The sequence below is a fragment of the Triticum urartu genome, chromosome 6A (assembly GCF_056163025.1).
Source record: "Triticum urartu cultivar PI428250 chromosome 6A, HENAU_Tu73, whole genome shotgun sequence".
Taxonomy (NCBI): Eukaryota; Viridiplantae; Streptophyta; class Magnoliopsida; order Poales; family Poaceae; genus Triticum; species Triticum urartu.
In genome coordinates, this window is record NC_141878.1 from 42,688,309 (window position 1) to 42,713,469 (window position 25,161).

At 46.1% G+C, this 25,161-nt stretch overlaps 1 non-coding gene and 1 pseudogene across 2 annotated transcripts; one reads left to right on the forward strand and one right to left on the reverse strand.

Moving 5' to 3' along the window:
• Positions 1–1,127: 1,127 nt before the first annotated feature.
• On the reverse strand, positions 1,128–1,840 carry LOC125526416 (uncharacterized; annotated as a pseudogene). Its single transcript, XR_015609521.1, has 2 exons — positions 1,422–1,840; positions 1,128–1,339 (listed from the first exon to the last, which is right to left on the reverse strand). The product of XR_015609521.1 is annotated as an uncharacterized LOC125526416 (transcript).
• Positions 1,841–5,321: 3,481 nt separating this feature from the next.
• TRNAR-ACG (transfer RNA arginine (anticodon ACG)) lies at positions 5,322–5,394 on the forward strand. The gene has a single exon. It is a non-coding gene; the product is annotated as a tRNA-Arg (tRNA).
• The last annotated feature ends 19,767 nt before the right edge of the window (positions 5,395–25,161 follow it).

The window sequence follows — 25,161 nt, forward strand, 5'->3', positions numbered from 1 at the left end:
TTTTTTCTTTTGAGAATCGCTACCAACCTAACGAGACTAGATTATCTGGTGTGGGCTCTCCATCGGCATTGGTTGTATAAACAGAACTTGATCAGTTAATAAGCCACAAGTGATTTCTCAGCAGTGCTACACGGGCATGCAGAACAAAGAAGCAAACTGGGTATAGGGTAGTTTGATGCCAATGAAATATCAGTGAAGCGGCAATTACAGGTTCGAAGCAAATTGCTATTCTTGGCTCCCATTCAAATTTCAGCAAAAGAACAGATATAACAGTGTGCAGATACAAAACTTTAGCACTTGACTTCAGTTAATAACAAAAGAAAAATATAACAGTGTACAGCTATAATCTAAAGGTTCATGTAGAAGCGCCAACTAAACCCGTTTACCTAAAGAATAGTACTCCCTCCGTAAACTAATATAAGAGCGTCTAAACGCTCTTATATTAATTTACAGAGGGAGTAGAAGGGAAGAAACAAGTAGCAGAACAAAAAAATGGAACATATTGCCTTGAGAAGAAGCAACATACGAGCACCTCTGGACAGGAGCTCACCACAGCACAATCTTGCTAGTTAAGTAAAAAATGACACCATAATGGGCTAGTCTACACACAAGTGACAATTTGGGGGAAGAGAAGAAACACATAACCATCGCAAAACAACCAAGACGGAGGTCATGTGTCCGCAAGAACACATCATTACATAGGATAAATGGCAGTGTAGCCCCACATACGTGTAATCTGATACCACACTCTTGACAAGCAACCAAATTATAGCAAAGAAAATTGCAGTCGAGGGAGAATATAATATATTCCCTCCGTCCCATAATATAAGAGCGTTTTTGACACTAGTGTAGTGTCAAAAATGCTCTTATGTTATGGGATGGAGGGAGTACAATTTAGTACCAATAAGAAAAATGGGAAACGGGGAACTGACTGACCTTGGATTCGGGGTAAATGAAATAATCAAAGACAAGCTCTTTTTTTGCCTTAACTGACTGACCTTGGATTCAGAGTAAATGAAATAATCAAAGACCAGCTCTGGAGGGGAGCTCTCAAAAGCACAATCTTTTTTTCTTTTCTTTTTTGCGGGTGTCCAAATCACAATCTTGCAAAAGATAAGTCTACGCACAACACAATTGACAATTTGGGAGAAGAAAAGAAACACATAGCCATTCCAAAACAACCAGAGCATTAGACGGCTGTCATGTATCAGCAGGAACGCATCGCTACATAGGATAAACTACAACCAAATCACAACTGATAAATGATACTCCTACTAGAGTAGCTTACATACTCTATCGGTCCACTCTATAGTCAGTGAGTAACCTCATACCACGTACTCTGCCAAGCAACCAAATTTTAGCAGTTTTTTTATCAGTAAATAATTAGCAGCAATAGAGGGGGAGGGGGGGAGCTGGCTCACCAGTCACCATGGACTCCGGGTAGGCGACCGCGTAGGGGGTCTGGAGCCTGTTCTTGAGCATGGCGATGCTCTCGTCCAGCGCCTGCATCTCCCGGGGCGAGAACGGTGTCCGGTCGATCAAGTCCTGGATCCCTTCTTCCACGGAGGCCTTGGCCTGCAGCTTGTTGGCCAGCATCCGCGGGTTGACGAGGCGGACGGCGCCGGAGTCAACCATGGCCTTGAGCTTACGGCAGCGTTGATGGCCGCGTCCGGCTTGAGTTGGCAGCATGGGACATCCTCCCCCTTCTCCATGGACCTCTGGGAGGACAACAGCAGCTGCTCCACGTCGTCGAGGGTGGTGACCGAGTGAGGCGTGGCCGCCATCGGAGGAGCCGACGGAGGGGGGAGAGTGGGAAGGGAGGAGGGGATCTAGGTCTTTGTTTTCTTCAGGGGAGCAAGAGCGAGTGACAACGAACTTAGGGAGCAACTAGTTAACCAGTGCTCCTTCGGAAGCTTCACAATGATCAGCGCCACTTGGCGCACTCTCAGCCATTTGCCACGTGTCGCGCTCTAGACGTTTTCTTCGGATTTTATTTTTTTAATTTTTTTCGCATGCGTTTTCGGCTTTTTAAACATTTTTTTTGTTTTTTTCGACGTTTTGATTTTCCCCCTGTGTTTTTTTAGTTTTTCGATCAAAAAAAATTCGAAAAAAAATTTTGCGCGAAAAAAACGTGTTTTTTTTTCCTTTCGCGAAAGTCACGGTTTTTCTTCCGCGAGAGGCACGGTTATGCTTTATCGAGAGTCATGGCCGTGTCTTTCGGAAACGAAAAAAACGCGTTTTCTGTTATTTTTCTTTCGCGAGAATCACGGTTTTGCTTCCGCGAGAGTCACGGCCGTGCCTCTCGGAAAGGGAAAACGAAACGCGTTTTCTGTTTTTATTTCTTTCGTGAGAGTAACGGTTTTGCTTCCGCGAGAGGCACGGTTGTGCTTACGCGAAAGTCACGGCCGTGCCACTCGGAAAGGGAAAAAATACGCGTTTCTGTTTTTCTTTCTTTCGCGAGAGTCACGTTTTGTTTTCGCGAGAGGCACGGTTGTGCTTTCGCGAGAGTCACGGCCGTGCCTCTTGGAAACGAAAAAAACGCATTTTCTATTTTTTTTCCTTTCACAAGAGTCACGGTTTTGCTTTCACGAGAGGCACGGTTGTGATTTCGCGAGAGGCACGGGCATGCCTTTTTCGAAAAGGGAAAAAAATCGTGCTCCCGGTTCGGTTTTTTCACCCGGTTTTTTTCGTGAAAAAAAATTCGTCAAAACCTATCAACATGGGATCTAGTTTTGAAGATCTCGACGCGAGGAATCCAATGGTGAAAACGGTTCGAGATTTGGACGCACAGTTTAAGAGATAAAACATTTTGAATAAACGGATCTATGAAAAATGTGAAAACTCCCAGGTTGCAACAAGTGGAGCGCTGCATATGCGCCACTTGTCGTGACCTGGGAAAGTGGAGTGTTCTTTGCAACGAGTACTTCTTAATTAGTGGTTTCGGTGAACTTATCTGTTGGGCGATGGGGAACTGAACGTGTCGGCCGGGCCGCAGTGGATTGTGGTTGTGCGCCAAAAACTGCTGTGTGGGGCCACGCTGGCAGCTCTGTCACAACAAGCCGATACAATTTTAGGACGAAAATATAAATTTTCTAAACTTTAATGTGGGCATGTTTTTTAAAAAATACATTAACTTTTAGAACGGATATATATATATATATGTTTTACACATGAACATTTCTCAATTACACATGCAAATTTCATTTCATATATGCCGAAAACAAATCTATGCACATGAACAATTTTTCATTTTCCTCGGCATACTTTTCCAATTTTTTAAATTGTATTTTGACAACATTTTAAAGGAATTCATAAATAAACTAATTCACAATTGAAAATACACGGTCTTGATGGGTCATTCTTTGTTGCTTTCTCTTCTCGGTTCTCACATGACAGAAATTTGAAACGCTCAAGGCCCAAGAAGCGATGGTTGGGCTTATCAACACAAAAATGAGCTCCTATGTTTACGATGATGGACTCACTATCCCATGAAGAGTTTGTAAGATTGGCGATGATCTTATGGGCCATCTGGTGGATGAGGAGGAAAGCTATTCATGAGGGGGTCTTCCAGAGCCCACTTTCTATCAACTTGTTTGTGGAACGGTTCATATAGGAGTTGGGAGAAATATCTAAGAAACCCAACAATGAGCAACCAACTGGAATCATGAGGACGGTGCCAAGGCTTATGTTAGCACCTCCAACGGGCTTTGCAAAGATTCATTTTGATGCTGGTCTATCTAGATGAGGTATCGGAGGGACTGCGGCTGCAGTATGCCGAGACTCTGAGGGAAATTATATCGGGTCTTCATCACTTGTTATACACGGTGTCAGGGATGTTGCAACTCTTGAGGATATTGCATTTAGGGAAGAACTAGCTCTGGCAGATGATCTCCTTCACAATGTTATGGTACCCACAGATTCAAAGCAAGTTGCGAGTGACATTCTCAATGAAAGCAGCGGGAATTGTGGAGAAATAATAGTCGAGATAAGGTTAAGAGCGCGGGAATTTAGTTGCATTTTTCATTTTGAAGGTCGAGCATCAAATCGTGAAGTCCATTTGCTGGTCAAGTTTTCTCATTCGTTAGATCAAGGACGCCGTCGCCATGTGTGGTTGGGCCAACCCCATGATTCTTCTTTTAACCAGTACAGATGCAGACGCTCATACATACGCACATACACTCACTCCTATAAACGCATGCACACATACCCTACTCATATGAGCACCTCCGGAAGACTGGGCCGGCACATTATCTTGGGATTGACAAAGTCGTCACAGATGCCTTCATCACTTGTTATACACGGTGTCAGGGATGTTGCAACTCTTGAGGGTATTGCATTTAGGGAAGAACTAGCTCTGGCAGATGATCTTCTTCACAATGTTATGGTACCCAAAGATTCAAAGCAAGTTGCAAGTGACATTCTCAATGGAAGCAGCGGGAATCGTGAAGAAATAATAGTCGAGATAAGGTTAAGAGCACGGGAATTAAGTTGTACTTTTCATTTTGAAGGTCGGGCATCAAATCGTGAAGTCCATTTGCTGGTCAAGTTTTCTCGTTCGTTAAATCAAAGACGCAACGTGTGGTTGGGCCAACCCCATGATTCTTCTTTTAACCAGTACAGATGCATACGTTTATACATACTCACATACACTCACTCCTATAAATGCATGCACACATATCCTACTCATATGAGCACTTCCGAAATACTGGGTTGGCACATTATCTTGGGATTGACGAAGTCGTCACAGATGCCTTCGTAGTCGACGGGAAAGTCTCCTTCCACTGAACTCACATCGCCGGAAGACCTGAAATAAATTCAGAAAAATGTGATCACCAATGTCAAGTTTAAGACTTCAACTCTGCTAGTGCGCCGGGTATACAAGTGTCTTTCTAACCATCCATCACAGGTTGGTTCGCCTTTATGATTATTCATATATCCCAAACTAGTCACGGAGTATGTTAACTTTCAGTAATAATAAAGAAAAAGTTATAACGCTAAAATTTATCTGACAAAATATAATGCTAAGATTCTAAAAAAAGAAGCTAAGATCCAGTATCTTGTTTCAGTGAACACCAGATGCTTGACTACTATGGCCACACGCTCATAGTACGTGCACATGCTGCAGAAGGATAAAGATGTGAAATGGAAACAGCGGTGAAACAATCGTCAGATCCATCTAGACGTGGCCTTGTCGCGGCCATGGCATCAGCCGTGTACCAACAAGGGCAGCTGCATTTTGAGGTTACAGTTGGTTCTTAATGTCAGGTCTGATTGCCCAGTGAGTGAGTAAGGCTAACGTTTGATTGCATTTGATTTGTTAGGACTCCGTGGCCCAATGGATAAGGCGCTGGTCTACGAAACCAGAGATTCTGGGTTCGATCCCCAGCGGAGTCGACTTTGTGGAAACCTTCTCTCTTTTGAAGAGCTATTTTTTGGGTTCACCAAAACATGCCGTCCACTGCCCGATATAATACTCGCCTGACCCGTAGTTATCCTTATCCTCTATCGCAACCACTCATTCGCTTTGCCTTCTTCATCGTCAACCAGGACTATTCTTTCCAAACTTTTTCCCCACACTAGGCGCCGACTGTTATTGCCAACTCCTACGGTCTTGAGTTAAGTCTGAAATAAACCTTATGATTGTAGAGCTCGACAAAAATAAACCCTCACGTCTAAATCCCTGAAATCTATACCCTAACCTTGCATATCCCGGTCATTTTGAACCTTTTGGCGTTTCTAGGAGAGGATTTGGTGACGTGGCACTCGGAGGCTGGGATTGTTGACTCTGACTGAATTAATGACTGCCACGTCGGCTTGCTCACCTGCGAGTTCTCTTTCTTCAAGAGCTATTTTTGGGGTTAAAATAAGAAATTGTTCTCTCTCAACTTTTTGGAAACTTTGTGGAAACCTTCTCTCTTTTGAAGAGCTATTTTTTGGGTTCACCAAAACACGCCGTCCACTGCCCGATATAATACTCGCCTGACCCGTAGTTATCCTTATCCTCTATCGCAACCACTCATTCGCTTTGCCTTCTTCATCGTCAACCAGGACTATTCTTTCCAAACTTTTTCCCCACACTAGGCGCCGACTGTTATTGCCAACTCCTACGGTCTTGAGTTAAGTCTGAAATAAACCTTATGATTGTAGAGCTCGACAAAAATAAACCCTCACGTCTAAATCCCTGAAATCTATACCCTAACCTTGCATATCCCGGTCATTTTGAACCTTTTGGCGTTTCTAGGAGAGGATTTGGTGACGTGGCACTCGGAGGCTGGGATTGTTGACTCTGACTGAATTAATGACTGCCACGTCGGCTTGCTCACCTGCGAGTTCTCTTTCTTCAAGAGCTATTTTTGGGGTTAAAATAAGAAATTGTTCTCTCTCAACTTTTTGCCTTCTCACTCTCAGATAAGAAAAGTTTGGTTAAGATAGGTGCAGCGAAGTAGCTTTGCCTTATCAAATATAATCATTTACTAAATATATATGTATGGTGGGTTTGTATTCCTTTTTCATCAGATTGTTGTCAACAAGTGTTCATATGAAGTATGCACTGGAGCGATGGTAACTTGCGTGACACACTTTCAGATAGCAGCATTGATTCACCCATATTGACTTTTTTTTTATAAGTTCATTTTCCATACATATCTTCTTCTTTTTTCTTTTTTCTTTGGTCCTGTGATGTCGTTGATGTTTAGCCGGAAGGAGTCTGCAAATGTTATTTTAATTATCATGATGATGGAAATGTATTAGTCTTAGTGTGTGGTCTTTCCGTCTTTGTAACTATTTTTTGCACTATTGAACTATTAATCATTTATATATTGTGGGCTCCATGGCATGCAAATTGAATTGAGAACTTTATGGTATATTGTTTACCGGCGGGGGGGGGGGGGGGGGGGGGTCTTGTGCCATGCTTATTGGGCTAGGGATATTGTGATTTTTTCTTTTGTTGCAACACATGAACAATTACCTAGTACAAATAAAATCAGGGGGGCTGACAGCCACACATGACACATGGCACCCCAAAGTAAGGGTAGCACAAGCTTTGAACAATCAGAGCATGCTAGTTGGCCCACCAAATCGCACCGTCCACCACCCGATATAATACTCGTCGGACCCCTAGTTACCATTATCCTCTACCGCAACCACTCATTCGCTTTGCTTTGTCTAAAAATACTCATTCGATTTGCCTTGTCTCAAAAAAAAAACATTTGCTTTGCCTTCTTCGTCGTCAGCCATGACTATTCTTTCCAAAAAAAATCCCCACACTAGGTGCCGACCTCTGTTGCCAACTCCTATAGTCTCCTACCCCGTTGCAACAAGCCGGCTAGTGCCATCTTGCATGCCCTACAGCCTCTCGAAGCTATTGCAATTCCACGTGAGGAGACGATGTCTGCTGCAAACTCGGGAGACAAGCCACCACATGGGGCGGTGTTGCAAGTTGCAAGATAGCCGGCACACATGGAATAGTGTTGCAAGTAGTAGTGGGTGGGCTGCGAAGCTGGCCGCCCACGAATCAATGCTACAAGCGTTGAGCGCGGATGCTGCAAAGGTGGACGATGATGTGCCAAGGGAAATGGCTTGCGCTCCAGCGTCCATGCTATAATGGGCAGGACGAGGTGTTGCAAAGACATCGTACGAGGGTGGCAGGATGCCTGTTGCTCTAAGCAGTGAAGCAAGCTATTGCGGAGATGGTTGGAGACCCAAAAGAGCGGGCAATTACTTACAAAGTCCTAGTACAACAAATCAAAGAAAACAAAGGATCTCCAAGTGAGTACTTCATAAGAAGGTTCACATTGTGCGTTATTAGTCGCCTACTATGTCTAACTATAACATCATAAGTCAGTTGAGATTACATGAACGTTATGTTGGACGAAAATGATATAAATAATATAATATGGGCAACCATGATACTTGATCCCTCATTGAGAGCTCAAAGCAATACAAGATCAATAAACAAACAAATTTTGTTGGTAACCTCACTCTCTTAGAGGGAATACATAATGACTAATTATTTCTATGTGGATAAAGTTAAACACAGTATAGACATAGATTACTCTCCTCGTCAGAAGCCTTTGATTTGGTACTGGGACAAGGAGAAAGTGGCAAAGAGGGAGAAGGCCCACTTTGCAGAGGGAGATGTATGTAAATGATTTGCTACATGTCCACTGCCACAGAATTGAGTTTTACTTTGTTTACTACAACATACTAACCATTCATCTCATGAGTGATGTGGAGTATGTACTACACAGAGCTGTCCATGCCATCAATGGAGTACGCACAATCTGAAGCCTATTTATTGCATTTTCATACTACAAAACTTATTCTAACTATATTCATCCTTCTATATGCACAGCCGCATATTGCAAAAAAAAACAACTATGCAAGTAATAGAACATAAAATCACTCAAAAATACATGGACGAACATAAGTACTTCAAGCCACTTGTTGATGGTTTAGCTGACATTGAACTCAATACAAACCTGACCAACAGAACACTACTCCGTGTTGTCAAGTGAACAAAGGTAAATTCATATTCACAAATACACAGTTTATCTTGCACATTTGTGTGTGAAATAAAGCACCCCTTATTTCCAATGCAGGATAAAAGGTTCATTCTGCCCGACATACCAGATTAAGAATTTCAAGTTCTTTAAAAGATATTCTGCTTATCTACTAGTGTGGCTCAACGCATGTTACCACTCATTCTCCTTTATGTAGAAGCTTTTGTAAGAAAGGTGACAAGTGCACATGACACAAGGGAGCACACGAAAGACATGATGAAGAGGAAGGGGAATCTACCAAACATGGCAGTGACACACCTGCCAAGCGACAGTGAGGTCTTCAAGCACTAAATCGTCATCTGCAGAAGAAGATACAACACATATAGATGAGGATGAAACATTAATGCCAATGGGACACTGCGTCGGTCAATCACAAAATAAACCTCTTTATTCATTAAGGAAGATGGGTATTCCTACTATGACCATGGAAAGAGTCACCTTCGTGGTATGTCACACACATCTTTCTATAGTTTGTCAAATGGATAAATCCACATGCTAAGTGCGGGTCTGAAAGAAACACTAGAATGGGTAAACAACCAAGATGATAAAATGCCTTAGGTTAATTTTTCAAACATGCACTTACTATGTGGATTTATCCATGTTAAAAGTATAAAAATAGCAATGCTATATAACTGGATGATAGACAACGATGTGTGCAACATACCACAAGTTGTCTCTTTTCATGATCATAGCAGGAATACTCATCTTCCTTCCTGACAAGTGTTAAGAGTACGGCACCCTCCTTCTAGCAGCCACATAACAATAAGAGAGATTGATTTCCTGTCTGAGCGGCGCAACGTCCCGTAGGCATTAATGTTTGTGGTATCCTCATCAGCTAGATGTGGTGTATCTCTTCTGCATATGGCGAATTAATTTCTGAAGGCCCTCGTTGCCGCTTGGCAGGTGTTGTTATCATGTTCGCTAGATTCTCTTCCTCTTCATCATGTCTTCTGTGTGGTCCCTTGTGACATGTACACTTGTCACGCTTCCTAGAAAAAGGCTTGTACGTAAAAAAGAACGAGTGTTTAACTTGCAGTGAGCCGCACTAATAGATAAGTAAAGTATCTTTTAAATAACCTAAAATTTCTTCATATGGTATGTTGCATCTATTATCTTGCATGGGAAATAAGGGTGGTCTCTTTCACACAACAATGTGCAAGATAAATTTGTGCATTTGTAAATATGGCTTTACCTCTAAACAAAGTAGAGTTATGTTGGTCAGATTTGTATTGAGTTTAATGTCAGTTAAACCATCAACAAGTGGCTTGAAGTACTTATGTTTGTCTGTGTATTCTTTTTCGGTGATTTTATGCTCTATTAATTGCATAGTTGTACGAATTTATTGTAATACGCGGCCCTACAGAAGGATGAATACAGTTAATACGTGCAATAACTACTTCATTGCTGGCACGCAAAGATCTGTGTAGTATATTCTCCACATCACTCATTAGCTGCTCAATAATCTACTTCAAAAAATACAAGATGAATGGTTAATATGTCATAGTAAAGAAATTAAATCTCAATTTTGTGGCAGTGGATATGTAGCAAATCATTTACATACATCTCCCTCCGCAAAGCGAGCCTTCTCCCTCTTTGCCACCTTCTCCTTGTCCTAGAACTAAATCAAAGGCTACTACAGAGGAGAGTAATCTATGTCTATATTGTGCAGAGCGAGGTTACCAATAAGATTTCTTGTTTATTGCTCTTGTAGTGCTTTATGCTCTCAGCGAGGTTATAAGGGTCAGGTTTACCCAATTTATACAAATTATGGTTCATGCAATCTGAACCGACTTCTGACTTTGTAGTTGGGCATAGTACGCGACTAATTGTGCACAATGTGAACCTTCTCATGAAGTGTCCATCTGTAAGTAATTGCTCGCTCTTTTGTTGGAATTCACCCACAGGATCGATCACATCAAATCATGATGAACACGCACACGATAAAACTTTTACCAAAGGCACGTGTCGTGCCTCTCTTTTTTCTCTTTTTATTTTCTCCTTTTCTTCTCTGCGATGTTACATTGTACGTCTAGGCTGTGCATATATATATGCAGCAACCCAGACACCGGACTAGGCTAATAACCGACTCAAACAGAAACCCAATCCTACACGTATTTAAAATACTACCTAAACACGCTGGACACATATACTAGCCCTAACCGGACTCCTACTACTTGACGCACTATTAGCACACCTGGAAACCTAATCTAACTAGCCAGAACTACTACTAGCTCTCCTCACGCGACTAGCTAGCTTAGGACCCAAACTTTTACATAAACCAGATGACTAATCAAGATTACTCTAACATTTTCTCCCTAATCTTGATTCTTTGTCTTTGTGCTTCTTTGATCTTGACTCGTTGACGATTCACCCCTTGTCGACTCCTCAATCTCGCACCACGACAAGTTAAATTGATAGGCTTCATTGATCGAAACAATCTCCCCTCCAATTTTGACTTGGCGAATTTACGGACCATCTCAAATATGCCTTGGACTACCCAGCCTCGCCAGTAACCTGTGGAAAACCCCACCCGGTGAACTTGACATCCACCCTAGCGAGATACATGCCGACTCCTTGTGGATCACACCACCCCGTGCACTACACCATGCACTCTAGCCTCATGCAGAGACATGGCCTCATTGAAGAGACTCACCTTCACTGGTTTACCGCCCCCACATAGTTGAACTTGATCCTCTCGTCGAGACACAAAGACGACCTGGATGCGCTTCATCTTCAACGCCTCCTCACAGAGACGAGCACTTGGACATGACGACGATGATGACTGACACGACCGACCGACCGACCGACCATGCAAACCCGCACGACTCCTTGACTCATCTATCTCCCGCGCATGACGTGACGACTTTCCGGCACCGCACCACGGCACCACCGCTCCCGTCAACGATCTTCCACCGCCTTCCCGACGATAGCCTGCCGTCTCGCTTCTTGTCGCTCCGCCGAACGACGATCGCCAGATCCCTCCTCGTCACTGCATCACCCAGCAACATCATGGCACGCTCTTCATCGTCGCTGCACCACCCAGCGACCATATCGCCCGCCCCGAGGCGCTAATTGGGCCGCGACCCCGGGGCAAGCGCGGCTTCAAATCGACCTAGCTCTTATACCAATTGTTGGAATTTGCCCACAGGATCGATCACATCAAATCACGATGAACACGCACACGATAAAACTTTTGCCAAAGGCACGTGTCGTGCCTCTCTTTTTTCTCTTTTTATTTTCTCCTTTTCTTCTCTGCGATGTTACATTGTACGTCTAGGCTGTGCATATATATATGCAGCAACCCAGACACCGGACCAGGCTAATAACCGACTCAAACAGAAACCCAATCCTACACGTATTTAAAATACTACCTAAACACGCTGGACACATATACTAGCCCTAACCGGACTCCTACTACTTGACGCGCTATTAGCACACCAGGAAACCTAATCTAACTAGCCAGAACTACTACTAGCTCTCCTCACGCGACTAGCTAGCTTAGGACCCAAACTTTTACATAAACCAGATGACTAATCAAGATTACTCTAACATCTTTCGGGTCATTGTATGCCGCGAACAGTTTGCCTTCTTTCTGTTTTCTTTCAGACTCAATTGTCTTGTGTGCATGCCTTCGTTTAATTTGATATTTACTACAAACTCTGTCTTTATCGTTAACTTTTTTTGTTTTCCTACCAAAATTTGTTTTCTGTTGACAACAAATACCTCAGCTTCTTTATTGAAAGCTAGTTACTTTACTGAACGAATTCGAATATTGCATAGATGTAGTAATAACCCCTTAAGATTAGGTTTGCAATCTTTTCCCTCTTATTGCCGTCCAAGACTTCCCAAATAAGGTCATAAATAGCACCTTGATAGCAAACCATGTAGTGTGACAAGTTGTTTATAGCAAAATATATATCATAATAATTAGATAAATTGCAAAAAAGTAAACAAAGGCAAAATGTAGTGTCACAAGTTGTTATTACGTACATGTGGTATTTTTCAATACAATAATACTCCCTGGAATATAAGTCTTTTTTATAAATTCCAATATGGACTACATACGGAGCAAAATGAGTGAATCTACACTCTAAAATACGTCTATATACATCCGCATGTAGTTCATATTGAAATCTCTAAAAAAACTTATATTTTGGAACGGAGAGTGTATATACATATCTTCTCTCTAGCCGTTGGCCCTTTATTTACAAAAGCCATGACGGGTGATGCATCCTCACATTAGCGGATGATAGAAAAATTAGAAAGGTCATAACTTTTTTCTTTGGCAGTGAAATTTGATATCGTACTAAAAGAAAATTGGGCTTATATGTACCTATGCTTTCTGCGGCTTCGGTGTGGTAGGAGTGTGTGAATCAGTAATCCCACTTTTCTTCATCGAAGAATTCATGGCAGGTGATGCTTGCTGATAAGAGGCACACCACAACAGATATATGTCAATCATATGGGAAATTTTGAAGAAGAAAAAATATTCAAATCTATGTTCTTATTCCACCCTACATTGCCTAGCTTTAAGTAACGAAAGTTTCATTAATGACGATAATTGGAGACCAAAAAATGGAGTTGCATTGTTCCCTATACATGATACTCCCTCCTTTCCCTCCTTTCCAGTTTAAATTACGAAGAGTTTTGTAAACAACAATCAGGGCCGGCTCTATGTCTTTCAGGGCCCTAAGGCGGAGTCACGATATGGGCCTTTAAGACTATCTATAATGTATATAGATGTACATGCACATATGTATCTAATTTCATATGAAAAACTTGTGGTGCTTAAAAAATAAGTTTCATTGCGCATTTCCTGATGCAAAATCACGCGTATTCACGCCGCCATGCCACTGTGCCGTCTTCCTCAAGTGCGAACAGAGGTCGATGCCTGAAACATGAATGCTAATTACATAATGCTTTCAGCAATCAGAGCAAAAGAGATGTGCTAACATGCTAGTTAAAAAAAACTGAAACTACAGGTACGCAGCTTTACTTCAAACTGATACCGCAATAGAGCTTAGCTAGACATACTTCTTTCAGCAAATAAAACAGCGACTTGACCATTTGGATGAATTACCACACAGCAGTGCTACAACGAACAGAACTAGTCTTTTCAAATAATGAGGACTAATTAGCAGCTACTACAAACTTAAGAACAGCACGTACTAATCCATAGATGTTAGCCAAACGTGATTAGTGATTAGTCAGCTAGCAGTACAACCGATTCAGCAAGTCCTAAATCCTGAGTGACAAAAGCATCGCATAAATCGTAGGTCTGGTCTGACCTTGTGTCCCTACGACAGCTGCACTCGTGGTATGTGTAGCAGGATTGAAACGATGCAAACTGGCAAGGGCGATGCAAGGGTAGCAAAGACGCCAGGACGGCAACCGGCAGCCATCCTAGGCAGCGGCGCCGACGGGGAAGCATAGGGCTTGAACCTAGGCAGCGGCGGCGATTGGATATTCATGCGCGACGTCTCCTATCTATCGCGTGTCGACCAAATGCACACCTCTCTCCCTCGCCTAGGTGTTTGCAATGTCATACAAGATGGAGGTGACCGCAACATGATCCATGTTGTAATGTGTGACCACAACATGGTCCGTGTTGTGATGATCCGACGGTTACATGGGACAGATTCAACGACTCGCGACCTTGCCAATTTTTGCCAAAGATCAGGCGGTCGACACGTAGCTCGAGCCAAATAATTTCTTCCTGGTGATGAGAAATAAGACTAGATCCTCGGTGGATTGCAAGACTTTCTCAAATAGATAGGAAAGCAAAAGACATGATTGGAATGACAAGCTGTGCTGAATTCTACACGACAAAACACAAGCGGCTGAGATAAAGCATTTGGACGCAAGATAGAAAGGAAAAAAGGGAGGATCTATCAATGTGATTTTCTGCAAGTGTAAAATTTGGACGCTACATGGAAAGTCAAGGCATTCATTAATTGTGAACGAAAATAGTTAAAGATAAAGCTAGAGGATGTAGTTAATATCTTGGGCATGCCTTTAAACAAGGGCACACAAACAAGAGAATTGAGTGTAAAGAAAACAATAGGCCAAACTGTTAGCAACATATAAAGACCCAAAAGAGCGAGCAATTACTTACAAAAAGCTAGTGCAACAAATCAAAGAAAACAAAGGATCTACAGATGAGCACTTCATGACAAGGTTCGCATTGTGTGCAATTAGTCGCCTACTATGTCAAACTATAAAGTCAAAGTCATGCTTTAAGCTCTCAACGAGGTGACAAGTGTCATGTTTGCTGGTTTATATCATCCTCATTCAACATAAAGTTCAGGTAATCTGAACTGACTTGTGACTTTGTAGTTGGACATAGTACGCGACTCATTGCGCACAATGCACTACCGGAATCACCCCCTATGCCGACGGCCAGGGCCATCGGCATAGGCGTGAGTCCCGTCGGGATAGGCCTATGCCGACGGCCCCCGTCGGCATAGGGCCGTCGGCATAATATGCGTCGGCACAGCCAGGGTTGCCGTCGGCATATATGATACGCCGACGGGGGCCGTACATCTATGCCGACGGCCCTGGCCGTCGGCAACTATCACGCCTAACGGCGGCCGCCGTCAAGTCTGCCCAACGAATGGTCGCCACGTGGCACCACTATGCCGATGGCCAGGGCCGTCGGCTTAGTCTAAAAACTATGCCGACGGCCTGGCCGTCGGCATAGTGGTGCCACGTGGCAACGAGCCGCTGCTCTAGGACTAGGGCTATGCCGACGGCCTAGCCGTCGGCATAGTCCTTCATACAGAGCTCCCAGTAGCTGACACGTGGGTGCCTATGCCGACGGCCAAGCCGTCGGCACAGTTTTAGGCTAAGCCGACGGCTAGGCCGTCGGCATAGGTGCCATGTGTCAGCTACTGGGAGCTCACGCTAGCCCTATGCCGACGGCCTAGCCGTCGGCATAGTTTGCATTTGCTTTTTTTTTCTTTTTTCTGTTTGTTTTCAAATCAATTCAATTCAAATAACAGCACATATCAGCACATCAGATATATATGATGGGATAGACATATCAAACACAACGGGATATCATCCGGCACCATCACAACAATATATGCATAAGCATCATCACACACAAGTCTCTAAATGAACATCATCACAACCAACATAAGCATAAGCATATAGAGAAGCACACAAGTCATCTAAATGATCATCACCACACACAAGTCATCTCCAGCATCATCACCACACACAAGGATCATCGAGCACCACGGAGGTCGTCACCGCAAAGACGGCCAAAGCCCAAGTCGTCACTGCTAGCGGCAGCGCTACCGCCAAGACCGCCTCCACCTCCGCCTCCGCCTCCGTGGATCGGAGTGGTCGGGCTCCGTGACTCGGGAGTGCTGCGAAGAGCACCGCCAACGGTAGATCCACCTGTTCCCTGGATGTTGAAAAGACATATTAACGGGATATATGACTGTGTTAAAAGGCATGACATGCTTTGGTGAATAGATTGGGGATGAACTAACCGGCGAGGGGCCAGCGTTCTGTGCCACAAACTCCTCAAAGCTCATCAGCACTGGTTGTGCTGGAGGGCATTGTGCTGGAGGGAACTGAGGACACCTGCTGGCCGCCATATCCTGAAAAGCCTGCTGCATCTGGCTATCCCTCTGCACTTGGTGTTCATAAAGCTTCTGATGCCACGCCATGGTCTCCTGGCGTGTGTACTCCAGGTAGGCCTACGGTATGACATGATGGAACTCATAAAACTACTAGATGCAGAAAATAAAGTGAGCAATGAAGATAAAAGGGAAAATACTTACAGATTGTTGCTCCTGAAAGAGGGACTGTGTACTGGTCACTGGCTGGCTCGTGCGCTGGGTCAGGCTCGGGTCGATCCGATGAAGCTGTGTGTAGGAGATACTAGGAGTGATCACAGCATCGAGAACCGCCTCCCGACCGTGCTCCTTGGGCCCCATGCTCACCACCGCCATGTCGTCCAGAGGCGCCGCAATGGGGTCAGGTGTGTCAGGATGCAACTTCAGATACGCTTCGGAGTAGGCCTGCTTCCTCCCCGCGGTATGCTTGCCGTAGTATTGGGGCTCGCCAGGCTTGGAGTCCTTCCGCGTATGGGCGATCTCCCACGCCTGCATGTCTGAGAGCGGCCGCTTCAGTTTCTCCTCCTGCACCACCAAACAGAGGTTAGTTATACATAAGAAAGTGATGGTAAATAGAAGAAGAAGAATGTTTAATGGGGTTAGTCATACATTAACTGCCTTGTGGAGATAGTGGTTTCGGTTTCCCTGAGCATGTACTCCCTCCTTCCCTCGGTTAGCCTTATTTTTGGTTCTCATAGCCGCTCAGGCTCCAGCCTCATCACACCAATGATCCACCAATGCCGCCCAGGACTCGTCTTTTCCATAACACCAATTTGGACACACCTACATAATAAAAGCATAATGGCATGTAGGTGTGTCCAAATTGGTGTTATGGAAGCATAAAGCATAAAGGACCACAAGGTAATGAAAGCATAATGAAAGCATATGAAAGCATAATATATGAAAGCATAATGAAAAATCTTTTATACTTACCGCCAAGAACTCGGGCCTCTCCAAGGTAATGCCCATCCTCCGCGCTTCTTCCTTGGTCATCTTCACACCAAGATAGTCGTGGTAGTATGTGGAGATGGCCACATAGCGCACCTCGTACTGCATCTGGCGAGCCTTCTTCTTGCATTGGCGCAGCACGATCTGGTCCGCTCTAGCCCTGTGCTCCGGAAGAACTCGATAGAATTTCTACAATCATGCATGAAAACAAGAATGGAAGAAGCCATGAGTTAAATCATTTTCATGAAACTAGAATGGACTTGTTCTTCTAAAGAGAACTCATCCAGAAAGTAGTGATCACGGCCTTGGCATGGGTCTCATGGTCCGCGTGGCGGGCCGCTTCCCAGTGGTCCCAGCTCGTGGCCAAAACCCGATGAGCCGGCTGCCTGACTGGATCCGGACAATACAACCCCGGCCAGTATAACTTCAGCAAGACGGTGATGAGGCCGTTGGGAATACGGACCCCTTTAGAATATATTCAGTTGCTGCAAAAGAATGAACTATTAGCATGTGACAAGCAAAATAAATAACAACCGGAATAAGCATGTGACAAGCAAAATAATGAACCACTTACTCTTTTCTCGTGGGCTCAATGAGCCACTTCTGCTCCTCAGTAGCCGGAACCTGCTTTGGTAGCTTTGCGTTACCACGCAGCCACCCCTTCTTGTCAACCCCCTTCCCGTCACCACCATCATCCCCGCCACCACCCTCCTCCTCGCCTGCCTCCCCCTCCCCAACCTCCTCCCCAACCTCCTCCTCCTCCTCCTCCTCCACCACCACCACCACCTCCTCCTCCTCCTCCCTAGAGTGTACCTCACTAGAGGAGGGCCTCGAAGACAACACCCCTAAGTCGGTGAGGGTGCGCTCTTTCTGGCCGCGACCCCCTGTAGTGGCTCTCCCCCCAGCACCTCGTCCTCTAGAGGCTCTACCCCCCCCTCCTCCTCTAGGGGCACCTCTCCCTCGACCTCCCTGTGAGGAGTCATCGTCAAGTAGCCGAGGGGGAGGATTACGTGCTCGACCACTCCGACTAGGCAGGCCGACGACCTTGCGTAGGAAACCCACGCCGTCGGCCTTCCCCTTGCCCATGTTCCACGAACCTGCATTGAAAAGATAAGAAGCAATTAGTAAAGTAATGAAATGAAGGAAAAGGCATGATAATAAACACATTAATAATAAGGCATAAAAAGGCATATTCCTAAACTATAGAAAAAATACTTGAAACGTACATCTGCTAGAACCCATATGAATCATCACTGTTGTAACCTCTTTCTCGGTCCGTCTCATCATCACTATCAATCATATCATCTTCGTTGTCCGACGGAGGTGGAGGCTCTTCCTCGTCGTCAGCGTCTTCGTTTAACTTTTCTAGCATAAGTATGTCATTTTCATTGACAATGGTCTCACCATCATTCCGTGCATCGTCAACATTTGGGTCCACATCATCATCACCCAATGGTCTACCGTCATCGTTTCTAACCACATCATCATCATCATCATCAGGTTGCTCTTGATAGAACACTCCCTCGTATGTCATGGGGTTAATGTTGTAGTAATCGTCTTCATTCGGGTCTGGTAGCTTACCATGTGGCGACACCTTGAACACAACTTCCCAACCCTTTAGATACACTTTTTGGCATGGGTAAGGCAGATAATATACTTGTGTAGCTTGGGTAGCCGCAATGAAGAGATCGGCTCCGGCATAGACGGTTGATGGTTTAACTTCGACCAAACCAATGGAAGGTGTATGTTTTACCCCCTCCCGCGGATCGAACCATCGGCATTTGAACACAGGAAGACTTAGGGTCTCACGCCCCTGGCGGAATTTAACCTCGTATATATTTTGTACCCTTCCGTAGTAGTCTACTGAATTTTGACCGAGGGTGTACACTCCAGTATTTATAGTTTTGGGATCGGGGCGCCTGTTTTGGTGCTCCTCTGTATGGAAGCGATACCCATTCACATCATACTTTTTACATGTCATGACGGCAGGGTCAAAACCCATGGAAACCCATCTCAATTCATCATTCATAGATATGTTCGGATCTTTTCCCTACAAGTAAATTGTTGCGTGCATTAGTTCGGTTAACTAATAAATGTTGAAGTAGGTATTTAATAGGGGAGTATGGAAAATTACTTTCTCCATGAACCAAGCAACAAAATTTTTACGTCCAGGGTTTCCATGACGGAGAAGAGTAAGTGCCTCCGCCTCAGTAGGAGGATTCACTCCCGTCCATTCTTCTTGAACGAAATCACTAAAAAAAGATAAGCGGTGTTAGACCGGGACTAAGTGAACATGAAACATGATGATGTGGAAGACATAAAGGAATGGTGTAGTGGTATTACCTCATCCACACTTCCTCAACTTCCTTGATTTTGTGCAAGATATAGAACATGAGGTCCTCCCACTCTTGTCGTCGCATGTTATAAGATTTCGAGGCCCCAGCCCTCCCACCTTGCGCGTTGAATAGATCGAGCCTGGGTTGATACTTGGGCTCTTCTATATTGTATCGAGGCACCTTGTTATGCAGATGGGGAACGTGGTCTGGATAGTATGATGTCCTGAGGTCTGACACCTCCTCTAGGATAACTGCCTCAGCTATGGAAGCTTCAATCTTAGCTTTGTTTCCACATTTCCGTCGGAGATGCTTGTTCTGCCTCTCAGGGTCGTACTGCCAGCGATTTTGCACAGGGCCCCCCAACAATACCTCGTTCGCGAGGTGCAGAATGAGATGTGTCATCGGAGTAAAGAAGCTTGGCGGAAAGATCTTCTCTAGCTTGACTATCAACTCCGGTGCCTTCTTATGCAATTTTTCAATCACCTTTTTACTTACTTCTTTAGCACAGAGCGTGCGGAAGAAATGGCTAAGCTCGGCAAGCACTCGCCAGACATGCTCGGGGACATAGCCTCGAACCATCACCGGCATTATCCGCTCAATCCATACATGGTAGTCATGACTCTTCAGACCGGTCACTTTGCCCGTTGAAAGATTGACTCCCTTACTTATATTCGATGCATAACCATCGGTGAACTTCAAATTTTGTTTCAGCCAGATAAGTATTTCTTTTTTTTCTGGCGGTTTAAGGACAAAGTCAGCATCTGGCTTGAACCAGTTTTTTCGACCGCCTGTGGGAGGCTTCATGTTCAGGCGTGGTCTATCACAAATTCTCTGTTGATCGGCTCTAGCTTTTACGTTATCCTTCGTCTTATCAGGAATGTTGAGGATCGTGTGGAAAAGGGACTCTGCCACATTCTTCTCGATGTGCATCACATCAATATTGTAAGGAAGTTTGAGGTCCTTGAAATAGGGAAGCTGCGAGAAGGGGGTAATGTGCGTCCAGTTGTGCGTCTCACCATATCCCTCGAAGCCTTTGGCTTTGGCTTTGCCTTTGCCTTTGACTTTAGGCTTGAGAGATTTTAGCTGAGCAAGAACATCTGCCCCCGAAGATGTTGGAATCTTGGTTACTTCATGAACAACCCGGCCTTTCGTGAAGTTCTTCTTGTCTTCCCTGTCTGGATGATCTGGAGGGAGGAACTGTCGATGCAGGTCAAAGGCTACATACTTGCCACCCTTACTCAGCCAAATCATTCGCAGAGCCTGCATGCACACTGGGCATGGCATCTTACCACTTGTACACCATCCGCAGAATAGAGCATAGCTGGGAAAGTCATGCATGCAATAGTGCAACCAAACTTTCATCAAGAAATTTCTCTGCAGATCCCGGTCGTATGTCAACCTCGGAAAGTACCAAGAATGGTGCAAAGCATCCATAAGCGGCTGCATAAACACACCCAATTGCTTCCCCGGGTAGTCAGGCCCCGGAATGATGAGCGACAAGAACATGGTCTTCCGTTGCATTAGGGCACCGGGAGGAAGATTGAGCGGAATTACAAACACAGGCCAGCAGCTGTATGGATTGGACGACATACCATATGGATTCAACCCATCACCTGATATGGCTATTCTGACGTTCCCAGCCTCGGCTGCTTCCTCGGGGTATTCTTCATCGAATGACTTTCATGCTTCCCCTCCCGATGGATGTACGATTTTTTTTGGATTGTACCTTATACCTTCCTTGTGCCACTTCATCATTTTGGCAGACTCCTTCGTGATGAAAAGGCGCTGCAGTCTTTTTATAAAATCGAGATACCGAAGAACCTTAACGGGGATGGTTAGCTGCTTTTTCTCACCATCCTCACCGACCACCTCAATGTACCGAGACGAACCACACTTCCTACAGTACTTGTCATCCGCATACTCATGCCTAAACAAAAGGCAATTCTTCGGGCAAACATCTATTTTCTCATAATCCATAGAGAGTGCCTTCATGATTTTCTTTGTATCGTACATGCTTTTCAGCAGTTCATGACCCTCAGGGAGGCTGTTAGCCCATACTCCCAGGAATGCTTCGAAGCATTTCTGGCTACAGCCATACTCAGCCTTGACTGCAATTAGTTGCGAGATGGCATCCAGCTGAGATATTTTCGCACCCGCATAAAGAGGTTTCTTCGACGAGGCCAAGACCTCCAAGAAGGCCTTTGCGGTTGCCTCCGGCTCCTCCGGTTCATTCTCTGAAGGTGTCGCATTTGCCGTTTCTGCAACAATGACATCATCTAGCATGTCCCTGACCCCGTCGTCCTCATATCCATCGATGCGTTGTCGCATCACCTCCTCTCTACCACGGTCCTGCTCGGCTATGTTTATCGGCGGCATGTCAAAGTTTGGCATATATCCGTGTGTGCGAAGGTGCTCACTCATGTCCGTCTGATTTCTACGGTGACGTCTGGCACATCTCGCACAGGGGCATGGTGGGATAATTCTCATTGGACGACGGAATATCTCCTTCAAATACACATCGGTTTTCGCGATCCACTCTGATGTTACTCGATTCCGACGGATAAAACCACTGTACATCCACTGATTATCTGCCATCCTCTGCTTTTTTGCAACCCACACAACATAATTAAGGATTCACTTAAATTAATCACATCAAATTTTCAGTTTCTACCGCGTTTAATCCACCTACATCTCTAATAGGTAAAGATGGGTCCCAATCCCACCCGAGGATGTGTAGATTGAGTACGTTCTCCATTCTACCCCGTTCCGAGACAAAATTTCGGCAGCACCTCCCCGCTGTTCTCTAGATACACGTCTCGGCAAATAGCCGAGAGAATGTGCTCCGGAGAACAATGGGGAGGCGCCGCCGAAATCCTGTCTCAGAACGGGGTAGAACATGGAGAACATACCCAATCTACACATCCTCGGGCTGTCCATGGAAAACGCTGGACAATCCGAAAGAGCTGCGGTGATAAATATGCAATTGAATGCATATTTATCGATGCAACCCTTTCGGACGGGAGACGCCTAGGTTACGTCAATTGACTTGAGAATGAAATCTAGTGATATGAAAAATTGGAGGAGATGGACTTGTAGCTCACCCTCGGCTGTAGAGGAAGTAGTCGAACAGCAGAGGGATGCTCAGGGGGACCAACGTGCCGGACAACGGTCACTCCAATGAAATGCGAAACCACAAAGCCTGCAAATTCCATCGCGACAAAAAATTAGAACATCACAACTCATAGAGCATATTTAAAACATTTAAACATGCATTCATTTATTTTTGCATCATGTAGGCAAAAAAACTAACAACATTAACAATATATTCATCATCGTCATCACATATTCATCATCATCATTATCACCTATTCGTCTAACCAAATTTTTTACTACCTATATTCATCATTGTCATCACATATTCATCATCGCCGTCACATATTCATCATCGTCACCAAATTTTTTTCAAGGTATGCAACATATAGCATCTCATCTAACCAAATTTTTTTACTACCTATCTCACTATCTATCTAACTATCTACCTATCTAACTATCTATCTAACTATGTATCTAACTATCTAAATTACTAAAAAAACACTAAAAACTTCAAAAAAATCACCTTCGAGAGGGCCGACCGGAGTTGGGGCGGGGAGGCGCGGGGTAGGGGCGGGGCGGCCGGCGCAGGGTCGGGGCGGGGCGGCCGGCGCGAGGTCGGGGCAGGGAGCCGCGGGGTCGGGGCGGGGCGGCCGGAGTGGGGGCGGGGAGGCACGGGGTCGGGGCGAGGCGGCCGGAGTTGGGGCGGGGAGGCGCGGGGTCGGGGCGGCCGGAGTCGGGGCGGGGCGGCGCGGGGTCGGGGAGGGGCGGCGCGGAGTCGGGGCGAGGCGGCGCGGGCGGCGGCGGGCTCGGGGCGGGGCGGCGCGGGGTCGGGGCGGGGTTGGGGCGGGGAGGCGCGGGCGGCGGCGTGCTCAGGGCGGGCGGCGGAGGTGGTGGGCGGCGGCGCGGGTGTGGGTCGGGGAGGGAGAGGGAGAGGGAGATGGCGAATGGGTGGTGTGGGGGCGAACCGCAAGGGGATAAGGCCGGCCCTATGACGACGGCCTGGCCGTTGGCATAGGCCCGCCACTTTGCCACGTCATCGATCCGTGGACATGTGCGTTTCTATGCCGACGGCAAGGCCGTCGGCATAGATAGGAGGCCTATGCCGACGGCTATGCCGTAGGCATAGATGGCAACTGCTTTTTTTAAAAAAAATAGTCCCACCTCGCCGAGGGAAAAGCAATTTGACCTGTTTAAATAGTTCACTAATCCATACGTTATAAGCTCCGGTATTCATTAGACTTACATGAAGAAAATGGACAGTTGCTGTGAACTTTTCAGTGCTCGGGCACCGGGTGTGCCCGGGCAGCCGGCCCGGTGCCCGAGCACTAAAAGGTTCACAGCAATTGTACATTTTCAATGATGAATACCGGAGTTTTTAATCAATTTAATTATTACATTTTTAGATTCTTAGTTTACCGTCTGTATGGGACCCAGCACCTGGAGGGGGGAAACGGACGCGTGGGGTCTACACGGAGGGGATCTTGCTGTGGGTCTGGCCCGGATGTTGCTCCAAAGTGTTCCTATGGGCTGACCTACCACAACCGGCTGGATAGGTCCACTGCTCAAAGCCCGTCCATGCAAAGTCAAAGGGCTAGATCCCGTGATCAGACGCTACAGGGTTAGGCGGGACGGGGGCCCTGGGGGGGTAGCAATGCCACCTGAGCATCGCACCAGGCCCTGATACATGCGGGGTGGTGTGGTGGAATGTCCGAAGAGGCGGCACGCGTCTCCGGGGGGTGCCCCCCTCACGAACGGTGATGCCACGGTATTAGACGTTCTGCGGTAACGATGCCATCGCCGTCCGTGAGGGGGGGGGCCACGCCCCGGAGACGCGTCCCGCCTCTTCGGACATGCCACCACACCACCTAGCATGTATGAGGGCCCGGTGCGATGCTCCGGTGGCATTGCTACCCCCCAGTGCCCCCGTCCCGCCTAACCCTGTAGCGTTTGACCACGGGATCTACCCCTTTGACTTTGCACGGACGGGCTTTGACCAGTGGACCTCCCCACCTGGTTGTGTTAGGTCATCCCATATGAACACTTTGGAGCAACATCCGGGCCAGACCCACAGCAAGATCTCCTCGGTGTAGACCCCACGCGTCCGTTTCCCCCCTCCAGGTGCCGGCGCCGTCCGTGAGGGGGGCACACCCCGGACACGCGTGCCGGGCGTTTGCAACCGCCACAACACTTCCAGACTTGTGAGAGGCCACCGGCGCAAGATTTGGCGGCATGCTAGCCCCCGGAGGCCGCCGGCCACAGCCGTAGACGCGCGAAGGGCAATCCGCGTAGAGGGAATTTTTCGGATACTTCTCCATCACCAAAAATTATGAAAAAATACCATCGTTCCTATAGCACATGTGCCCACGTCGTGCAAAAAAACTCATGATTTTATCGCGCTCCGAGTATTTAGTAATATTGACGCCGCATCGTTACCGCAGAACGTCTACTACCGTGTCATCGCCGTCCGTGAGGGGGGCCACGCACCGGAGACGCGTACCGCCTCTTCGGACATGCCACCACACCACCCCGCATGTATGAGGGCCCGGTGCAACGCTCCGGTGGCATTGCTAGGGCCCCGTCCCGCCTAACCCTGCA